Raw genomic sequence first — 22,931 nt, 5'->3', positions numbered from 1 at the left:
ACACACACACACACACACACACACACACACACACACACACACACACATGTTCTCTCAGGTGACTAAAAACAAGCCCCTTCAGTGTACAGAATTCTATTGTGGGAGGGAAATCATAAAACCTAGGTTGAGAAGGAAAGAAAGAAGAAGCCACCAATGGAACTAAAAGAGGAGTCAGTAATGAGCAATTAAATCATCCCCAAATATTTACCGAGTGTTTCTAACCTCCCCATTAGACACCTGTGTGGCAGCTGAATGAAATGGTTCAGAGTGTGGGTGCTAGAGCCAGACTTCCTGGGTTTGAATCTCGGTTCCATTTCTTGCTAGCTGTGACCTCGGATCAGTTTACTCCTGAGCTCAGTGCCTCAGTTTACCCATCTGCTAAAAGGGAACAACAATACCAGTATCTACTGCCTATAAGTAGACCCTACATACATTTTAGCTGCTGCAATTTTTACTATGGCCAAGGTCCTTAAGTCTTTGAGTTCATCTCCTCCATGAAATGGTCCTTGAGCCACCAACCCTCAGAAGGACATGATAAGGATTACATAGGAAAAGAACTTGCAGACAGTGAATGTCACATAATTAGGAAGGGAAGAATTAGAACATGACCTTGGATTAGACTCCAGGCTGGGCTGATGGGGAAGGGGGCTGCACACTGCAGCTTCTGTTGAAAGGCAGATGTCAGGGGAGGATAAGTGGTAAGACCACTGGCCAAGGAGACTCTTCAGAATGCATCGGCCTCACTGGCATTCAGAAAAAGGAAAAGATCCTCTGAGATGCATGCTCTCGAAAGGCCTCACAAAGACGTGAACTGAGTACGATCTGGGGTGAACTAAGCTAGCTGCAGAGGTATGTGAAGGATAGAATACTACCACGGTGGTTAAAAACAGGATTTGTGGGGTCAGAGTCCCTAGGTTCAAAACTCAGTCACTCCTCTCCCAAACTGTGTGACCTTGAGTAAGTGACTTGCCCTCTCTCTACCTCAGCTTACTCACCTGTGAAATGGAGGTAATTACAGTCCTTACTTTCATGGGTTATTATGAAGATTAAGAGAGGACATATGTAAAGCACTTATTAGCCTGATATCACAGGCTTTATGTTTTTGAAAGACATAAATGGGTAAACACAAAGAAATGTGGTTTGTACATTTCCCAATTGTTCACCCTCCTAGGAAAACAAGAACTCTACCCTGAGGTAACAGGGGTTTAACATAAAAGACCCTTAGCCTCCTCTTCAACTTCTTCTCAACTCATTCTTACCTCTGAACCTTTGCCCATGCAGTTCCCCCCACCTACCCATACTCTGGGAGGATCTGTGGTTGAACAGAATAAAGTCAACAAGCAAGCAAACAAACAAAAAACCTGGGTCTGCACTAAATGAGTGTGTGTTGACTGATTGCACAACATGCTTTTAACCAAGGGGACAGCATTTCCTGGGTAGTTTCTTAGCTCTAGAAGGGACCAAGCAGGAGTGATGACCTGTAGTCCCAGGCCTGGAGAGCATACCCAGGGTACGCTGATATGGTACCTGCTCTCTCGGCTACTAATCCAGGACGAAGTTTATCCCCTTCAGAGGAAAGCATATCTTATATCAGGTAAGTGATCCCACCTGCCCCTGTGTTACTGCTGGGCCCTCTGCAGAGGCCTGCACTAACTATTGTCCTCAGAGAGGGGCCGGTGCCTGAGATCATATTCCATATCTCCAAGGGGAGCAGAGGCAGGACCCAAATCCTCTGGGGCCTTGGTCTACCCTCTGAGCTGCTACTGGAGGAATCTTCCTAAAACACAGCTCTTCTGGCATCCTGCCCCTACTGAATAACCTTCAATGGCTCCCTACTGCCTTCCAAAGTCTGGATCTTGGGTGTGGCATTTGTAGCCCCTCAGAGACAGATCTCCACCTATCCTCCAGACACAAGGCTCCACCGTTTCTCACCAATGGTTCTCAGAATTGGCCTCACCCCCCTGGGTACTCTACCTTTTGACTGTGGGCTCTTCTCTCCCAGGTACACCCTCGCTCATCCTCCTTGACTGTCCCCTCCTCCAGAAAACCCTACCATTCCCTTGCCTGGACACCCTCTGAACCTCCATTACAATCTTATCCCACTGAACTGTGATGTTGTATCTCTCTTCCCCTGAACTAAGAGCCCCCTGAAGGTGGGTATGGTGTTGGCTTCATCCCTATACCCCCAGTACTACCCAGCCCAAGGACTGGCATAGAGTGGGACACGGGCTCAGGGAACCTCTGCTGACTGATCCCCCAAATCAAAGTGTTCACAATGGACTTTTATATTTTTGCAATTGCATCCTGCTTTTTAGGTGAAGTCTTTGTCCCCAGGTTTTACCAAGTGTATTCATTCAACCATTAGTGAGTACAAGATCTGTGCCAGGCACTGAGTGAATAAAACAAAGCCCCAGTCCTCATAGAGTTTATGTTCTACATGGGAGAGATAGCCAATATGCAAGAATTCAAATAAACAAGATGGTTTTAGAGTGCTGGGTAACACGGAGTGCGGGGTGGTAGGGGATATCCCAGATCCTGGAGGGCTTCTCGGAGAAGGAGACATCTGGTCTTTGATGATGGATCAAGGGAAAGGTGGGATGGGTAACACAGGCTGAGTTTCCTGCAGGCCTCTCAATTCAGAGTTTTGTCCGTGCTGTTTGCTGATCAGTGGACTGTTTCTAGGCAGGAAACCAGCCTGTGGCAGGTGTAGAAGATGGTATCAGAGAGCAGAGAGGCTGGGGCCGGTGAGGGTGGAAAGGCTGCCACCCAGCACAGCCCTCCACCAGCTCCTCCTTGAGCCCCCACTGGGCCTGTGTAAAATCAGAAAATATCTTCCTCCTGCCCTTGGGTTTAATTTTCCAAGCGTGTCCCTGAAGGTGCCGTTAACCAGATGCCCAAGGAGTTCTGGTGTCCTGCAGGGTGGATTCCTCTGCACTGAACATTAGCCAGCTGCTGACAGGCATGCAACTACCTGCCCTGGGCTCTCCACCTACCCCCTGCTCACCATTTTCTGGCAGGGTGCACGCCCCCAGCCTCCCCATTCTGCTCCCCCTGGGCCCTGGAACAGAGGGCTTTGGCAGCTTGCTCAACCCCAACCGCTGTGTATTTAATTAAAATGGAATCACTGCTCACCCAGGAATCAAGGGGTAAAACAAAAGGCCCTTTCATGGTGGGAACAGGCTTGGTGGCATCAGTGGCGTCGGCTACGGCTTTACTCACAAGCCTCCGGTTTCAAACTGCAGACGAGTTGGTGCTGTGGCTCTTCAATCGGCAGGATCTGTACCCCTCTCCCTGCCCCTGGCCCAGCCCAGCCCAACTCTGCCTACAGCATGGACGAGGGCTCCTAGAGCCTGAAGGCCAGTCCTGGGGTGCCTGGGGACTGCTCACCTTGATCACAGAAAACCAACCTTTTCCTCCCTGCAAGGTGGGGGAGGGCCTGGGATAACGGAGGGTGGAACAAAAGGGGCTGACCATGGAAAACAGGTAAGAGGTCAGGCAGAGGACGCAATGAAGGGGCAAGGCAAGACTGAGATGTCCCTGGGAGAGAGGCTGGGTTTGCAGCTGTGGCTCATCATCCGGTAGGAGTCCCATCCTGCAGCCAAGGACACCCCTAGACCCCAAGACCTGTATATGTTCTGATCCTGCAAAACCCAGCTGCTCTGAAAGAGGAGGTTCTGACGCACACAGTGAGGGTACCCTCAGGGGGCAGTCCCCTCAGGGGCGTTGGGAGCTTGCACTGCCTTGCTGGTTGGCCCAGGGGGGATGGTTCCAGAATCTCTGAAGAGGGAAGAGACTTTGTGTGTCAAGCCTAGCAAGTGCAGGGGAAGTAGGCACAATCTCTAGGCAGAAAGGGGGAAAAGCGCCCCCGGAGACTGTGATTGGAGTCCAGTATGAGCAAAGGCACTCCTGGAACAAAGAATTGGCACAGGTAGGAGTCTAGTTAGGTCGAACCCTGAGCCCAAGGCCCATAATGGGAATGCCCACCTGGCTGGTCTGGGGGCATGCTCTGAAGCCACTCACTCATCAGCCCCCTGAGAGCAGGAAGACTGCAGGGAGCGATGACCGGACCCAGAGTCAGAAAGCCTGGATCTGGTACGGCTCTGCTCTAGACAGGCAGTCAGACCTCCCTCCTCTGGGCCTCAGTTTCCTCATCTGTAAAATGAAAGAGGTCATAATTCGCACTCTTAATTGTGGGGAAACGATGAACCAGAAGGTCCCTAAGGTCCTTTCAGCCTAATGTTCTCTGTCCCTCCCCCTGCTCACCCCTCCCCGCATTAAAGCCTACTGAGCAAAGCTAAGTAGGGGAGGCCCCTCAAAGACAAGGGGACACACATGAGCATGCACATACCACACAAACTTGCACGGGGCAGCGGGGAGGGCCACAGTGGGGACCCATAACCCCAGGACTTGGGCAGAGCCCCAACGGAGGCTGACTGGAGCTCAGGGTTGATGTGGGACTTAGTCTACTTTCTGACCCTATTAGGAGCAGCCTCCCAGCAAGGGAGAGGAGTTTGCTTCATTTTCTTCATTTCTCCCAACTAAGCCTGTTCCTAGGCACGCAAATTCATTAATATGGGATTACAGGGATTAGGGGCTGCTGTACCCTGAAGGTGACTGAGGGCAAACTTGAGGGGTCTCACCAAGCAGAGAAAGAAGGCAAGGCTCAAGCACTCTCCACAGAGGGCAGGAGGAACGCTGCATTGAAGTCCCCCTTGGAGCCCCCCTCTGGCCCTGCACCTGCATCAAAGGGGGAAAGCATGGAACCATGCTTACCTCCTGGTCACAGAAAGCGTGGCTCTCCTGGAGTCCCACCCGCTCCCCGCCCTCTTTCTCTTCCCTCTGTGTGTTTCTCAAGAGGAGACTTGCCATTGTCAGAAGGGTTAGAACACAACTTCTGGCCTGGCTTTCTGCAGAGCACCACCCCGGACTCCGAGGACCCGAGGGCCCACTTCAGGAGGCACTGAGTGATGCCGCCTCACTGTGTGGCAAAGCGGTTCAGGCTCCTTCTCACTCCTGCTACTTAGCTCAAGGAGGAAATTCTTAGCTCCGGGCCGTGTGTCTTGGGCACCCAAGACACCCGGCCCCCTGGCACTTGCAGAACCTGTTCCCTTCTAACAAAGGCAGAAATAGAGACCAAGAGAGAGGGAGGCAGGCAGGAGTGACAGGTGGGGAGAGAGAGCATAAACAGACCTCAAGCCGCAACAGCTTGAGTAGAATTTCACCACATTATTACGTTTTCTTTGTATTTATTTTGATGGCTCGCTTCTATGTGTGACAGGTGGTATTCTATTCCATTTAAGTGCATGATGCCATTAATCTTTAAAATAATGTCCTGGAGTACAAGGGTGAACTGACAAAGGCAAGAGCAAGCAGCTGACGGTGCACGTGGTGTTCAGATGCGGGGAAAATGGTGACGCGGAACGTGAACGGCCGCAGCTGGGAACCCTGACATAGAGGACGAATGCCACCCTTCACAGATGGGCACACTGAGGCCTGGAGAGGGGAGAAGACTCGCTCAAGGGGAGCTCATGGCAAAGTGGGGATCTGCACCGGGCCACCCCCGCTACCAGCCCCGGTAGCCTCCCACCTCCTCCCTTTCTGAGCCTGTGTCATTTCTCTTTGCTTTGAACTGGACCTCTTCCTTGTCTGGACTTCTCAGCTCTCCCTCTTGCCAAACCCTGGGAAGCCCCATTCTCCCCATCCTTGTTCTGGTTCAGGGACAGAAACTGGAGCCAGTGAGAATTCACCGTGAGGCGTATTAGAAAGAACTCAGAGTGGATGGTTGTCCCGGGAGACTCCGTGCTCACACGCTGAGCAAGTCTGCACCAGTGCCTCACCTCCTCTGGGCCTGGCTTCCTTTCCTCTGCAAGAAATAACAAGGCCACCCCTCTGAGGACTGCTGGGAGGCCTCAATGATCCAACGCCTCTGAAATGCCCAGCACAGCGCCTGGCATTTGTATTTGGCAGACGCTCGACAAAGGTGAGTTCTCGAACAGAACCATTTCTTTTCAAAAGGAGCACAGTGTTGCTGTGGATGTCCTTGGTATATTCAGTGACACTCTTGACAGCAAGATGAGAAGTCTTAAAACCGCTTTAAAAATAGATTAGCAGTCATTTATAATTTGTACACTCATTGTCGCAATGCAAATGATGTTGCTAAAAGCCTTCTCTCTTAAGTGGGCTTGTTCAACCATCAATCTGCTTAGCAAATCCTTTTTCTTCTCTTGAGTGCAGGTACAATCCCCTTGCAAGAGTTCAGAATTGCAGAGCTATTAGCTCAGAGACTGGCTCCTGGGAATGAGATTTTATTAGGTAGGACCTACGGGGCCTGGGTAACCTGTGTGTTCTCTGCCCACCCCACTCCCCTCTGCTGCCACAGCAGCGGGGGAGGTGGGGGGAAAATTGATCAGAGCTGATGTGTTCCCGGATTTTTGTTCTGGCATTAAGTACCAATGCACCTTCTCCTTCTTCGGCCTTTCTAGGTACAAAACACAAACCAGCACCCTAGAAATAAACTTCTCAACTCTCAGATCGAAGAGCAACCGACAGAGAACAAAGGCCTCTGGAAAGTGGGTGAGATCTGGGTGGGGGTGTAGCTCTGCGTCTTCAGCCCTCCCTCTCTTGAGAGCTGCGGGTTTGGCCAAACGGCATATCTTCCCCTGGGTGTCCCACGGGCATCTAAACTTAACAGGGCCCAAACCAGACTCATCGGCCCTCCTCCCTCTGCCCCCACATACTTCTCCCAGATTCCCCACCTCGGTGAGAAGCAGCCATTGAGTCATCCCTGTGGGCCAGGGAGCTGGCAGGCACCCTGGTCCCCGTCTCCTAGCCTCTCCAGTCTGCAGACATGTGATTCCTCTTGAATCCTAGCGCTCCTTCTCCTCACAGTCTTGGCTCCAGCCACCACGACCTCCTCCCTGGAGCCCTGTTAAGCATCCTGTCCTACCTCTCTGCCTCCACGCGGCCGATGGAGTGATGGCCATAAAACACACTTGCCATCACTTTCAGTCTGCTGCCCCAAACCTCAGTCTACCCTAACTTTTCAGATAACGTCCACATTCCCTGACTCAAATGCAGGACAAGTGTCGATTGGGTCCTGCGTGTGCGCTGGGCCCTGGCCCCTTGTCAGACACAGGCCTGCCAGCATGGAGCATCGTCTCCTCTTATGCCACCCTCTACCCCTCCGTGAGAGTCTAAACCAGAGGCTGTAAACTGGCAGCCCCGGGTGTATTTTGTTTGGCTTCCCCAGGTGCCAGACCAATATTTTGACGTCAGGAGATTTCACACAAAAACTTGGATGCCTGGCTTCTCTTAAAAACTCAGGACACCTGACAACACCGAGCCAGCTTTCCTTCACAGCGACAATTGCCTGAAGCCGAGTCCTACTTCCCCTTTAGAGCCATCAAACACCTTCCAGTTGGCCACAGTCCCCGCCACTCTGTATTGTCTTACCCCGGCCTGCTTCTCTCACTTAGATCACATGCCTGGGCTCTGTGGATATTAGAACCTGCTCCTCCTGGTCTATGTACAGTTTCTCCAGTGCATCTGACTATTCTTGTCCTGACCTTTGGCCTGCTTATCCCTCCTCCTCGAATGCCCTTTCTCCCCCTGATGGAAAAACACCCCCGCCCTTGAGACTCCACTTCAGCACTCCCCTTGCTTCTTGAGAGAATGCACTTTAGCCTTCTGTGCCCCCACTGCACCCTGTACGGATCTCCTTCCCAGTATCTCTTGCACCGAAGTACTCTTATTAATACTTCCGTCTCTCCCACTGGAACGTGAGCCTGCTGCTCCCTATCTCTAGAGCACAAGACACTCCCTCACTAAATAGGCCCATAAAAAACTGTCGATGGGTGGATGGATACATGCTAAGAATAACAAAACAACAGTACTAGCCTGTGTGCTGGGCTCTGACCTAAGCATTTTATATGTGTGATCCCATTCAACACTGAACAGAACCCAACGTGGAGGACCATTATTATCCCCATTTTACGAATGGGGAGACCAAGCCTGCAGTGGGGCAGAGGGTCTGACTGCAAAGTCAGCCTTTTCACCATCCTGAGCAGTGTCTCCTTGCCCCAGTTAGGCTCAAAGTCGTTCTTGTCACCTGACAAGTCACTGCCCAGAGAGGCCAGGCTGAGGGGAACCTGGACTATGGTTCTGGGCACCAGGCCTGGGCCATCAGGAAAGAAGTACCCCATGTCCTAGGAGGTCTCAGCTTGTCAGGAAGGATCAGGAAGACCTAAGGACTCCACCATCCAAGGTGGGCCCAGCATCAGGGTCACCCTGAGCAGCACCAGCACTGGGATGCTGTTTCCAAATGAGTTCAGAGTTCAAGTCTGGGCTCTGCCATGCATAAGCTGCCTGAGACCCCAGGCAAGAGGCCCCATCTCTCTGAGCCTCATTTCCCTCCTATAAAATGGGGGTAATAATTGCACCCCCATCTAGAGCCGGATTAAATGTACAAAGAGACAGTGCATACCAAGTGCCCAGGTCTGTGGTTGATCGATGGTGGTAGCAACTCTCAGCAGAGTCCCTTGCGCAAAGCTGCACTATGCACCATCCCATTCTGGGAGCTCGGCCCCTGGCTAGCAGATGGGGTAGAGACAGGAGCCTGGATTGAGGTCCTGGGCTCGACTCTAGGGTGAAGTAAGACAGGCTGCACTTCAAATTCTCCTGGCTATCATATCAGGCTGAAGGCCCAGTTCCTTCTCCTTGGTTAACGCCTGTGGGTGAATGCGTGTGCGTGGGGCTGTGCAAATGCATGAGTGTGAGCCCTGGGGGCGTGTATCTGTGTCTGTTGAGGCAAACGCATGCATCCTTACAACACTGGTTGAGATCCCTAATGCATGCATACATATTTGTATATCTGGTTATGTGTGAGACCCTTTCTCACATGCCTACTCACGATGCCCTGAGAGCCTGGATCATGTCTGCCTTGGTCACTGCTGTATCCCCAGGGCCTGGCATATAGTAGGTTCTCCATAAATCTAAGTGTGATAAATGAGTCTACACACACTCACACGCACACATCCTGCTGTTCCCAATCACTGTATGTTTTACTTTTTTTTATTGATTTAAAAAAATTGTTTAATGTTTATTATTTTTGAGAGAAAGAGACAGAGAGCAAGCAGGGAAGGGGCAGAGAGAGAGGGAGACACAGAATCGGAAGCAGGCTCCAGGCTCTGAGCTGCCAGCACAGAGCCTGACGTGGGGCTTGAACCCACAGACTGTGAGATCATGACCCAAGCTTTAGTCGGCTGCCCAACAGACTGAGCCACCCAGGCGCGCCTATGTTTTACTTTTTTTAATGTTTATTTATTTTGCGAGAGACAGAGCGTGAGCAGGGGAGGGGCAGAGAGAGAGGGAGACACAGAACCCGAAGCAGTCTCCAGGCTCTGAGCCATCAGCACAGAGCCCAACGTGGGGCTCAAACTCACAGACCACGAGATGATGATATGAGCTGAAGTTGGACACAACCGAGCCACCCAGGTGCCCCTCCAATCACTGTATGTTTTTTAAAAAAAGACTTAATTTGGTAATCTTGTGATGAATCTCATACTGTCTTCAAGTGTCCCATCTTTCTCAGCTTCACCCAGAGACCAAGGGGCACCATCAGCATGGTGGTTGGTGGAGGGGGAAGAGAAAGCCTGCATCTGAGCTGGCCAGGTTTGGCAGGAACCCAGTTCTGCCTTGTGCCTTATGACACTGGCCAGCTCCTTTACCTCTCTGATCCCCTTGGGTGAAGACTGGTTATGTCTGGGCAAGGGAAAGCACAGCACAGAGTCCAACACAATGGAGTTGTCTGTCTTGGTAATTCTGACCTGGGGCTCCCCCACCAGGCTGGGCACACCCAGACCTCCAGCATTGGGCCTCCCAACTTAGAAACAAGATCTCTCTAAAATTTTTCTTTCTCCTAACCAAAGGTCTTTTCCAAAACCAAGAAGGATTCCTGGACTCCCAGGAGAAGGGTCAGTGGGGGGCCAAGGCAATGCTCAATTAGCCAGCCTGTGATCTCCCCTTCCCTTTCCCCTCTGATACCATGCTTAGGGTCTCCCGGCACCTAGCCAGGACACGAAGTCATTCTGTTATGTCCAATTTCAAGTTTAGGCTCTCCACTACCAACCTCCCCAGCAGCACTCCCATTTAATATTTGGAAAACCTGCCCTCAGTAAAGACATGGCACCCCTCTTTCATACTTGCACCCAGTATCATTTAGTCCCAAGCTTCAAAGGATTCAGTAGGGGCAGGGTAAGATCTTCCTGTCTCACTGCTGGCTGATACCACAAGTTCAGTGACCACATTGGAAGGGCTAGGAATCTGGACGGTGTGCAGGTGATACATCTGGCTTTGACTCAGCTGCTCCCGAGGTTTTACCATGGAGCCTGCTGGGACATGGGATTGAGGGCGCCTCCAGGGTGACACCGTATTGCAGCGATAGCCCTCTAGCATCACTAGCTCACCATGGCCACATTCAAGCTCATTACCTCTCCTCCCTTCCCATCTGCACCTGCTCCTCTTCCCTCCTCCCCTCTCTCATCCAGAAGCCCCCAACACCCATCCAGTCTCCACGGCCCACTCCCAAATCATCCCAGACTCTTTCTTTGCCCTCACAGTTGGTGTCCCACCCAGCCTTGCCACTGGGACTCAGAAAAGAGCAGAGCTCTCCCTGGTTCTCCACTTCCTAACCCCACTACCTTGGTCTAAAGCACTGGCCTCCAAGAGTTTAAGGTCACAGTTTTCTTTTTTGGTGTGTGTGTGTGGGGGGGGGGGGGTACTCCCTGGGTCCCTCTTCACCCCATCCACATTGTAGCCAGACTCAGTTTTCTCAGATGCAAAACTGACCACATCACACCATTCTTTAAAAATCTTCAGTGCCTCTCATCTGCCTATAGGATCAAGTCCAAACTCCCTCACCAGGCATTTGAGGCTTTTCATGATGTGGCCATTCTCAGTCTTTTCTGCTCATTTTCTGCAGCCCCTGCTCAGGCCTGCTGAGCCTGTCACTATAAACTATTACCTTGTTGGATGTCCAAACCTTTTTTTCAGTCACTCATAATATCTTGGCTGCCTTTTGTCCTCTGAAGAACTCCTATTCATCCTTCAACGCCCAAACCAAATGGCCCCTCCTCTGGCACCCTGAGGCCCGAGTGGCCTCTCCCTGCCCCTGGAAGACCCTCTCCTATCACACAACATGTGACATTACAGTTCTTTAAGGAAGCATCCTCCTGGAAAGACTAGGGGTACTTCCGGGTAAAGGCCTCATTCTAGCCCTCCATAAACCCCCTGGTGCCCAGAAGGGAGCCTGGCATGTACTTGGGCCTCAGAAAACCTCTGGCAAGGAATGAAGGAAGGAGCTAAAGTCTTTCGGGGAAGTCCTACAAACTGCCTTGTTTTGGATATGAGCCAATAGCAACCTTCCTTCCCCAGAATTCTGGGCCACCTGAAGGGTGAGCAGAGCCAAGTCCCCCTGCTGCTTCACAGAATCACCAAGAACAGGCTCTTGAGCTGTTCACTCCTTCAATCTCAGGAGCAACAGCTTTATCAGCCTCGTTCTTCGAGGAGGCCCAGAGCCTGTAGCTCCTGCCCAGCCTCTGTGGGTCCATGGCACTTGCAGACCCTCACTTACCTACCCTTCCAAGCGTGTCCTGGGCCGGCTGCACAGGAGGAGCGGGCCTCTCCTGTGCCCGGGGCTCCAGGGCTCCAGCCCAGAGGGGGCTGCGGGGTGAGGAGCTGTGTGGAGCTCTGGCTGCCAGCAGCAGAGGCGGACAGAGCCGATGCTGCAGAGCCTGCGGCCGCCCTCACCCAGGACTGCGGCTCTGGCAGCCGCAAGGAGCCTCCCGGCATCGATCAGTCCTGCTACTACAAGTCTCGGTGCGCCTGGCTGAAGCTGGGGGCTTTGCAAGTATGCAGAAAAAGAAATAGAAAATTAAAGAAAAACATCTAACAAAGGGCCATCCGTGGGGGCCAGACGGCAAACCATTTGCCAATATAGGAATGCCAGTGGATGGGGGAGAGGAAGGCCCTCTGATGGTCTGTGCAAGGGAAGGGATAGCAGGGGGGGTTCCAAGTTCCTGAAGGTTAACCCTGTAAGAGCTAACTCTTTTGCCTATCAGGGTTTTGGTTTTACCAGGAATGGGTATATAACTCACAACACAATGAGCAGTGGCTCTCACTTGTACTTTCAGCACCTTCTGATGATGACGACACAGTGATGACGAGGTGAACCTCACTGGGACACTGCAGTGCCTTTGGTCCACTGGTGGGGGAGTGGGCTGTGTGACCTGACACTGAGTGACCCATACTACCAGGTCACTCTTCAACGACCCGAGCTCCCTCTCGTTCAACCCCTACCATACTGTGAAGTTTCACATTCCCACTGGGCTCATCGCAGTTCAGGAAAATCCTGTGACTCAGTCTACTCTCTGTAACCATTCCTGGTTCCTTTGCTTCTCCATGTCCCCTTTTTTTCCTTCTTATATCTGTATTATCTTTTTTTTTTTTTTTTCCTAACACACAATGCTAGGCTCTGGCATTGGAGTTCTGATGATCACATTCTTCAAAACCAAAGGGCATGAGCCTTCCTTCCAGCCCTGACCAATCAGTTCGGTCCTCTGGACTCCTAGAGTGGCCCATCCCCTTTGCTTATTCTTGGAAGGGGCCAATTTGGGAGCATTTCCGGGACCCTGGGGGCTCTTCCAGAATTTGAGTCAAGGGATTCCCTAAGTGGGGTCTGATGTGAACTGCATTTGAGGACAGTGGGCCTTGGGGCTTGCAAAAATGATGGAGGGGAAGGAGAAAGGAATCGCCAAGCCAGTCCAGAGACAAAGTCAGAATCAGTATCAGCACCAGCCTCAGAGACCCATCCTGGGTGCATATCAGGCAGCAGCAGGCAGAATCTAGACCCAGACTTAGGGTCCTGTGGACCCAGCTTCCCAATCTGCTCCCCTCCACTTGTTGGCTGGGCCATTCACCTCTCTGAGCCTCAGGATGCCTGCATGTGAAACAGAGACAGTGATGCCCACGCTTTTCAGAAGTGGTATAAATCTCAAGTTAAAAAACCTACACAAAGCTTCTGGCATGGCACTCTGCACCTGGTGGCTGCTCAGGACACATGATTGGCTCTCTAACTGTCCCCTCCTTCAAATCTCCCAAGGGGCTCATGGAAGACACCAAGAACTAGGTAAGGAAGTTCCAGAAAGCTGCGAAATACGACCCACAGCCAGGAGCCAGCCCAGAAGGCACACAAGTCAGGGTTTCTGGAAGGCAGCATGGAGCCCCCTGGGAGAGTGGAGCAGGCACTGGCTTTTCAAGAACTGGTGGTGCCTGCCCAGTGTGGATGCCCGAAAGCAGGAGGGGGCCAGGCATGCCCTGGCCTCATTTGTCGCCTGACCCTAGATCCCGAGCATTTTCAAACCCACATTTACAGGCTCCTTCCAAAATCATGCATGGGTGTGGCAGAACATCATGTCCTCCGGCAGGTATCCTTAAGTGCTTTTTTCCTTTTAGATGCTTCTCCCCATGCAACTGGAGACTGAACCGCCAACACATTGGCTGTATGAAGAGAGTGAAATAGTGGGATCACGGACGTCCAGATAAAGGGACTGGGTTGACGGTTTCCAAATGAAGAATGTTCCAGGCCTCACTCGCTCTCCAAGTGTCTGATGAGCTGGGATTCCTAATATTCTTCTTGAATACAAAGGTGAGCCTCCCTCCTCCACCTTAGGTCTTTTTCCTTCCCCGTCTCCTCTTTTTGCTTATTCCCTCCGGTCTCCTTCCTTGTCTCTGTCCTTCCCCTTCCATGGTGCATACGAAGATTGAGGGAGGAAGTGTCAACACGTGCTGGAGGGAACCTTGGCCCAATCCCTCTGGGTTTCCATCTACTTCTCTGTGAAATGGGAGGCATGGGGAGGGCCCTGCCAAGTTTCTGTGTCTGCCCTGCAGAGCCATGCACGCTGCCAGAGGGACCAGGAGGAAAGCTCGCCCGGTGACCACAAAAGGTATTAGAAGTGCATCCCACTGGGCTGGCCTTCCTCCGCTGTCCTTCTTAGCAGGTGGCATGCAGCCCAAATCAGCCAGACTGTGCCCATTTCACAGGTGGGAGCACCCACGGGCTCAAAGGCATGCCTCGGCACACCTGAGACATCTTAGAATCAAACAGCTGCCAAATCCCACCTCAGAAAGCATTCTCCTTATTCATCCATCTGTCTGTTAGAACTGGTGGTTCCCGACCACTCCTGAATGATGCTGATGACACCTGGTTTATCCTGGGCGTTTCTGCTAAGTGCTTTCTCCACAAACGATATTTTAAGTCATGATTATGCACCCTGGCAGGGGTGGGCAGGGCCCGCTGCTCCTCTTCTACAGACAGGGATGATGAGAACTGCCAGCAGAGGCAGGCTCCTTCCTACCCTGAGTGAGGATATGGTAGGGGTGGAGCTGGTGGCCGAGGGGCAGGCAGGGGTGTGTAGGATCCACACCTGCCTCTCAGCTCACAGCCCCCACTCCCTTCTCCTCCCAGGCTCTCCCTTGCCTCAGCCTGCCAGCCTTCATATCTGTGCCCTGACCCGGGCGGGGATGTGTTACCCTCCCCTTACTGGATGAAGGCAGCCGGAGAGGTTAGGAGCCTGCCGGGAGGCAAACTGCCGGGGACCTGAGCAGAATGGCATTCTAGAGAGGGACTCGGTCCCTCTCCTGAGTGACTCAGATGTGACTTAGGACCTGCCCACTCTTTTTTTGGTTTTGTTTTAATGTTTATTTATATTTGAAAGAGAGACAGACAGACAGACAGACAGACAGTATGCAAGCAGGGGAAGGGCAGAGAGAGAGAGAGAAACAGAGACAGAATCAGAAGCAGGCTCCAGGCTCTGAGCTGTCAACACAGAGCCTGACATGGGGCTCAAACTCATGAGCAGTGAGATCATGACCTGAGCTGAAGTCGGATGCTTAACTCACTAAGCCACCCAGGTGCCCCTGGACCTGTCCCACTCTTGTTCCAAATGACTCTGCCAGGGCCCCCCAAACTCACATAGGCTTTTTTATCTCTGAGTTCTCATTTCAGCCTATCCCCTTGCTCCCCTTTTTTACCTTTACCTGTAAAAATCCTTTATAGTCTGCATTAACTTCTATATCTGGTAATTCCTAAGAGTGTGACCTTGGATAAGTGACTCCGCCTCTATAAACCTCAGTTTCCTTTACCTGTAAAATAGGGACAGTACCAGCACTGTGGGAATTAGATAAGAGAATTCATTTCGAGGGCTTGGCATGTTCCCAGGACGGGGTAGGCAGGCACTCAACAAAAATACCTTGTTGCTATGCCCGCCCTGATCGCCCTCAAAAAGGAGTGATTTCTCCTGGCTCTACATCTCTGTTATCCTACATCCTACTTCTCTCACTCTGTTCTACTGTGTGGGTAGTGACTCCCATCTCTTCTCTCCGGCCACACTCTGAACTGCCAAATGATGCCTTCAGCTCCTGGCCCGGAACTAGGTACAGACAGTGCTGGACCACTCCCCTCTGGCTGCCAGCTGTGCAGTGACAGCTCCCATCTTAACCCTTACAGGCTCCACAGCCCCTCAGGGGTCCCTGCTCTCTGTCTGCACTTCCTCACCAACCATTCCCACCATCATCCCCCCCAGGCGGCTACTGTCACCTCTCCTCCTCTGCAGCCACTCAGCTCAAGGTCACTGCGGTCCCCATCTTGTCCAGTCCCGTGGCCATTTCTTGGTCCTCCTCTTCCTTGACTTATTGCATTTAGCACTGACTTTATCACCCCTCCTTGTGAAACACCCGCCCGGGGACCCAGCGCTCGCCACTTCTCCTGCCCCTCCCCAGCCACTAACTGTTGCAGGCCTTGCCTTTTTTTCCTTTTTTTCAGCTCCTTTTTTTCCTCCCCAACTACACTCACTCCCTGAGTTATTCCATCCAGTCCCGGGGCTTCAAATATGATCTATATACTGATCTCTCCCTAAGCTCCAAACTCATAGTTCCAACTGCCTACTCCACACCTCTACTTGGACGTCCAATGAACATCTTAAAGTCAACGTGTGCAAAACATTAGCCTTCATTTCCCCCAACCAAACCTACTTCTCCCCAGTCCCCACCCCTGGCCTCCAGTCTTCTGCTAGTCTTAGTAAAGGACACCAGTGTCAACCCTGTTTATAGTAATGAATATGACTGACTTTTGACGCCGGTTCCTGGGAGGGAGACTCTAAATCCGGAGAACTTCCCTAGTGACAGAGGTATGTCTTGTCGTTCATGAGCCCCTGGGACTACACCTGAGTTTATGCTAATAAGCTGAATCAGGGTGGGGGCTGGTCACCAGAAACACCAACTATGGCATGAGGGGATCAGGGCTTTGAGCCAGCTCCACCTCTAGGGGAGGGAGGATGGAGACTGACTTCAGTCATGTAGCTAAGGAATCACTCATGCCAACATAATGAAATCCTAATATAAACTCTGGGGGCGCCTGGGTGGCTCAGCAAGTTGAGCATCCCACACTTGATTTCTGCTCAGGTCATGATCCCAGGGTCATGGGATTGAGCTCCACACTGAGAGTGGAGCCTGCTTAACATTCTCTGTCTCTCCCACTCTGCCCCCTCTCCTTCGCTCCCGCTCTCTCTCTAAAATGCGAAAAAACAAAAACCAAAAAAACTCTGGAGACTGGAACTCAGTGAGGCTTCCTGGTTGGTCAACAACCAAGGTGCCAGGAGGGCAGAGACGTCTCTGGTGGGACCCTGCCAGACCTCACCGATGTGTCTTTTCATTTGGCTCCTCCTTTATAATAAAACTGTAGCTGTAAGTAGTGTGCTTTCCCGAGTCCTGTGAGTCATTCTAGTGAATTATCAAGACGAAGGGGGCTATAGGAACCCTTCAGACTTGTAGGCAGCCCAGCAGAAGTGTGACAGCTTGCACACCCCACTTGCAGCTCACATCCGAAGCTGGGGCAGTCTTGTTGGGAACTGTGTCCTTTAACTCGTGGGGTCCGTGTTAACTCTGGGCGATTAGAGCCAGATCTGGATTTTGCCACCGCAGCTGGCGTCAAAACACACCCCAGGGGTCATCTATTCAACAGGGCCACTTCTCCCCACTTGTGCTGCCACCATCTGGGTTTGGCACCGTTGTCTCTCCCCTGAAACACCACAACAGCCTCTTCCCCGGTCTCCTGGGTTCTACTCCTCCCCCATGCATGTCTACCCTACACAAAGCAGTCAAGGGGTTTCTGTTAATACACAAGTGAGCCCCCCTCACTCCCCTGCTCACAATTTCACACGCCCCATCCCAAAGTCCTCATGATCTAGCCCCTCACCAGCCTCCCAGACCTCACCTCCCACCACTTTAGCTGGCCAGCCTCTGGAAAAGATCTCAAACGGATGACCCAGTGTCTCAGAATCTTCTGCTTTGCAGCTGGCTGTTAAAAAGATTTATTTACATAGATGTGGAAGGAATCACAACAGGGCTGTAGAGTTCAAACAGTTTGAGCCAAAGAAAAAAATGTTTTGTTAGCAGGCAACAAACAGATGCTCTGAAAGCAAAATGTGCCAGGTCATTTACTTCAAAAGTTACCGAGAGATTGAAGACAAAAAACAAAACAAAACAAAACAAAACAAAACAAAACAAAACAACGCAATTGAGAAAAATGTATTGAATGTGGAATCTCCTAATTTGGGTTTTAGTTTTATTTCTCCCAATTCTGACTTGTGTGACTTCGGGCAAGTGGCATCCTCTCCCTGAGCCTCAGTTTTGTTATCTGTAGAACGGGGAGACTCCAAACACCTCCTGGCCCATTTCCTGGCGTCACTGTGAGAGTCTCATGAGAGGCAGCTGGGAGAAGACCCATCAGATGTTATTTAGTTTACTCCTGTGTCAACATCTATCAGGGCAGGAGGAAGTCCCAGGACATTTGGGCAAGAAATAAAGGGTCAGTACCAAGTGGATGGCTAGGAATAAAGGCAGATTTTCAGTCTCCCAGGAAAGGTGCCGAGAGAAGAGATTTTGCTGAGTCAGAGGAAAATGGTAAACCAACTTTTGGTGCTTTGTGGGTCATGTTTCCTTAATCAGCCATATGCTCAACAACTCCAGGGTGCTGGGCACCGTCCTGGGTCCCAGTCTGGACACTGGGCCTCAGATAGGCAGCCTCTTCGCCTCTTTGGACCTTGGGGTCCTACCCTCCCTGCCGTCCAACCTGCTGCTGTCACTGTGAGAACTTCTCCGAGGGGCTGGCGGTTGGACTGTTAGAGCTCAGTATCGGGTGAGCATCTGGCAAAAGCACCCCCAAATACCCGTGCAGATGTCCTATGCTCTGCCCTTGCCTAAATCCACACCTGGAGTCATCCTTGACTCTCTCTCTCTCTTTCTGTCCACATTGTGAGAGCCATTCTCCTCTGCCTACTTCTCATCACCCATGGCCACCATCAAATCAAGGTTACCCCATTTCCTGCCTGGACAGGAGCCTCCCACTGGTCCCCCTCCTGCTCCCAACCATCCAATCACTGCAGAGCAGCAGCCAGGGTCATCTTTTAAAATCACGAACCTGTTCGTGTTACGCCCTGACTAGAAGCCTCCGGGGGATTCCTCATGTTCACAGACTAAAATCCAAACCCTCTCAACAATGGTGGCCCCCTGATGCTACCCTCCTGCCTCCACCTCTTATCTCACCAGCCACCTCCCTTGCTCTCTGTGTTCTTGCAATGCTCAGCTTCTGTGTTTCCCATGCTTCTCACTCCCTGCAGGATCTTTCCATAGGCTGTGCCTTGGCAGGAATACCACTTCCCCTATTTGGGGTCCCTTTTCCTCACCTTCATCTTGGCCCATCATCTAGCATCTATGACCTGTGCAGATAGATGCATCCTCACATATCCTCTGAATTTCACCTCAAATAAGCCCCTCCTCAAGGAAGCCCACCTTGATTCCACCACGCAGCCCCCACCGCTGGGCTCTCCCAGCAGGCTGAGGGGTTCATTGCCTTCATCACATTATAATTATTATTCTGTTACCCCCTTTAGGCTGTAAGCTCTGTGAGGGTAGGGACCGAGTCTGCATTGCTCATTCCTCTCTCACCAGTGCCACACTTGTAACAGGAACTTGCTAATTTGTAAAATTTTACAGACTCACTTTGGAATCATTTTTGAATCTGTTATGCTCCAACTACCTATGCAGCTTATATCTAGCCACTGACTATATCATCAATCTTACTCTACCCACACTTGCTGAGTGAGGCCCAGTGAGGCCAGGCAGCAAACAGCAGGATATGCAGAGAGATCCCCACGACAGGCTATGTCAGTGCTTTAAAGTGGGGCTGAGGTCAAGAGAAGGAGTGTCTTCCTGGGAGGTTAAGAAAAGCTTCAGGGTAGAGGGGCTCCTTGAATGGGGTCTTAAAGGATGCTTAGGAGTTTGCCAGGCTGGGGATGAAGCAGAGGGAAGGGCTTTGGAAGAGACCCAGAAAAATGAAATAGTGTGAACATTCTCCTAAATCTTCCTCTGCAGCTCCACTTCCAGAACTTACATCTAGACCCTCATCCCAGCACCTCTGCAAAGGCCATCTAAATAGATTTTCTGTTACAGTCTCTCTTAGCTTCTGTTCTCAATCTGCTCCACCTTTGCTCAAGAGCCTGCTGTAGCTCCCTCCTACCCTCCCCTTAAATCCAAGGTGCCTGCCATTAGATGCCTGCCTCAGCCTCTCCCCAGTTCTCACACTACTCTCCGGTCTGATCATCTCTGCTTCTGCTAAACTCAACAACCACAACCTTCCACACCCCAATGGCTCACCTATTCCTTTTCTCCACCATTGATTTGATACACCAGTTTCACCTTTGAGGTGATGCTAGGAAAAACTGTTCTTAAATTTTGAGTTTTGAATGATTTAATTGTTCACACCTAACTCACTGGTTCTTACCGCAGCAGACATGCTTGAGAATGTCTTAATAAAATTATCTTTTTTTGCATGCTGAACTCTTTCTTTTGCCTTGACATTGAACAGCCACTCTCTGGTGGCAGGCCACAACCAGGAATGGTCATACTTTTGCTTCTGGGTGCTGTTGGAGAGGTGAGGTGTTACCCACGTGTACTGGTTGCATTTGGTGCCTGCATCACGCCTCCCTAGGGGCCTCTTAAAGGCAGAGACGATGTCTTCTCCATCTATATCCCTGTTCCCACTCCAGCTTCAAGCTTAGTGCTCTGCAAAATAGTGGCCACAGTCACTGAGAATAGGCTGCCCCTGTTATGGGCCGAGATGTGACCCCTAAATTCATGTGTTGCAGACCTAACACTCAGTATCTCAGAATGGACTATATTTGGAGATAGTGTCTGCAAGAAGGTAATTACAGCAAAATGAGGTCATGAGGGTGGGTCCTAATCCAACAGACTAGTGTCCTTTTAAGAAGGCAAGATTAGGACACAGACAACACCTATTACGACGATATGAGGACCCAGGGAGAAGGCAGCCATCTAGCCAAGAAGAGGCACCTCAGAAGAAAACAAACCTGAGGACACCTTGATCTCAGACTTCTGGCCTCTACAACTGTGAGCAAATTCATTTCCATTGTCTAAGCCACCCTGTCTGGGGTATTTTGTTATGCCCATCTTAGCAAACTAATACAGCCTCCAAAAAAGCTCTCTAAGAACCACAGTTTGAGAGATGGAAGCATACTATGTGACACAGGTTTGGGTTAAAAAAAAAATGTGTTAAGAAAAAGAATACTTTCGAATGAAAAGCCCCAATATAACAATCTTTCCTATACAGCAGACTAGCAAAATATATACATACACACACATACACAGGGTGGAGTGGGGTGGGGAGAATTTCTCTCCTAATTGTGACTACTCTCTGTGATAAATAGTGAACATTCCACTGTGGGAAGAAATGCAGAAAAGCACAAAGAAGAAAATAGGTCACCTGTTACTCCCCCACACTTTGGTATCTGTTACTCTAATCTTCCTCTCTCTGCTACCTTTCTTGTTTCTTTCTACCCATTTTTTTTAACGTAGTTACATTTTGGCAAATTGCCTTTTCACTTAACACTGAAATAAGACCATTTTCTCCTACGTTATGAAAAATTCATCTCAAACCGTATTCAGTGGCTGGCCAGACTCATCCACTACCCATCTGCCTGTACCAAAATGGGCTCCCCCAACCTCCCGCTGCTGGACATTCACATTGTTTTTTGTTTTTTAACAAACATAAATAATACTATGATAAACATCCGTGTGGATAAATCTACGTACACAGGCTACTTCCTCAGGGTACGTTTCCCAGAAGGGGAATTACTGGTTACTTACGTTCCAAAAGAGGAAACTTTTAAAAATTCTTAAAATTTTCTAGGAGCTTATGCCACTTTAGGGAATGTATCAATTTCTGACCACACATATGAAAGGCTCCCCAGAGTCTGTGTTGTAATTTTAGACATCTTAAAAAGAAAAAAAAGACAGAAAGAAAGAAAGAAAACCTCGGTTATGGGGCCATAGTCAGTGCAAGAGCAGGACATCCATCCCTGGCTTCAGTGAAGTTGCCCTTCAAGTGAGAGCCTGGTTACTTAACAAGAAAGGGGAGAGGGGGTGCTTTAATGGAGGGAACAAACCAGGTTGACCTTGTTTTCGAACAACGATGGTGATTTGCCTCTCTCGTTCACGAGCACAGCAGAACCAGAGAAGGAGGCCACGTTCACCTCTGACAGCTCCTTAATCCTTCCCCAGCGCCACTTTTCGCTTCCCCATCAAAACTTACCTGTCCCATGTCCCTTCCCCCAAGGCCCAGCTACCTGCCGGAGCTAATGTGGTCAGATAATTGCTACAATGGACGCAAGCACCCATGGGTCACTAGACCACCCCAGATAGCATTCGGGGGTGAAATAAATCAAAGTAGCATGTGCTTGATATGTACAACGGAAAACTCGAATTGCATTTAACCTTGCAATGTGGATATAACCACCACGAACCCTCAGTTAACATTTTGATGGAAGCTTTCAAAGCTTCTTCCTCATCCTCTCCCAGAGAGTGACACAGATGGTGGCGATTTGGGCAGCGTGACCAGGGGGGCGGAAGGGGGGTTGGATGCGGAAGGCTCTATCCAGTTACACACCCTGGGGCAACTGCTGATTCCATCTAGGAATGAAGGGGGCTCCACACACAGCCACCCCTGAGGAAGGATGATTTCTCTGAGATCACTGAGGGTAGCAGCCCCAGGCCATCGGTAGTGGATCAGCCTGGCTGGTCCCAGACAGTCCCCCAAACAAGGGGCTGTGTCTTCAAATGTTTATACGCAGGTGGTTTGGAGTTGGGGGGCATGATTTCCCAGGGCCATCATGGTGATAAGGCCAACAGACTAGCCTCCAGAGGCCTCACCCCAAGGACAGGGGCCAAACAAAGTACTGCCAGGGCCATAGCCAGCTTCACACAGTCACTAAGTTACCAGAAATGTCCTCGTCAGGCCCTGTACCCAGGCTGGGCCAGGGCCCTCTGTGCAGTGCTCCTCCTCCATTCCCAAATCAGACAACCTCTCAGTGTGGCTGACCCCAGCAAGAGAGTAATCAAAAAGTAATCACATGGCATTAAAAGATACTAAAGTGTGAATGACTGATACGACGGCCCTGTAACCCACACATGAGTATTGCTTTTTATCGCAAAAGAACATATATTAATCCAAGCGCACCTCTATTTTGGTAGAATATCACACTAACGTAAAGGGGCCACATCCAGGCTCTGGGGGGGACTGGGGAGCAGGGAAGTCACATTTAGGAAATAGGCCCAAACTGCAGCTACAGCTCTGCCTCTGGCTTCCCTCTTCCTCCACTGCTACCCATAGGTTTTTTGGAGTGGCTGCTGAGAGCTTAGATGCTGGGAGGAAGGTTAGGAAGGCTGGGGCGCACAGGACAAGAGGGGTACAGAGAATGAAGGTGGTATAGACACATGGTTCGCAAACCACGTATTTCTAAACC

General features: G+C 50.8%; 1 protein-coding gene across 13 annotated transcripts in view; it reads right to left on the bottom strand.

Annotated features, from left to right (window-relative positions):
• The window catches only part of ATP2B2 (ATPase plasma membrane Ca2+ transporting 2), a 388,866-nt gene that overhangs the window by 279,892 nt on the left and 86,043 nt on the right, over positions 1 to 22,931 (bottom strand). The window lies entirely within an intron of this gene.

This window comes from Herpailurus yagouaroundi, unplaced genomic scaffold (genome assembly GCF_014898765.1).
Source record: "Herpailurus yagouaroundi ecotype Mexico unplaced genomic scaffold, PumYag 183, whole genome shotgun sequence".
In the NCBI taxonomy this organism is placed as follows: domain Eukaryota; kingdom Metazoa; phylum Chordata; class Mammalia; order Carnivora; family Felidae; genus Herpailurus; species Herpailurus yagouaroundi.
The sequence above is the reverse complement of the archived record's forward strand: the minus strand, read 5'-3'. Positions and strand labels throughout refer to the sequence as shown.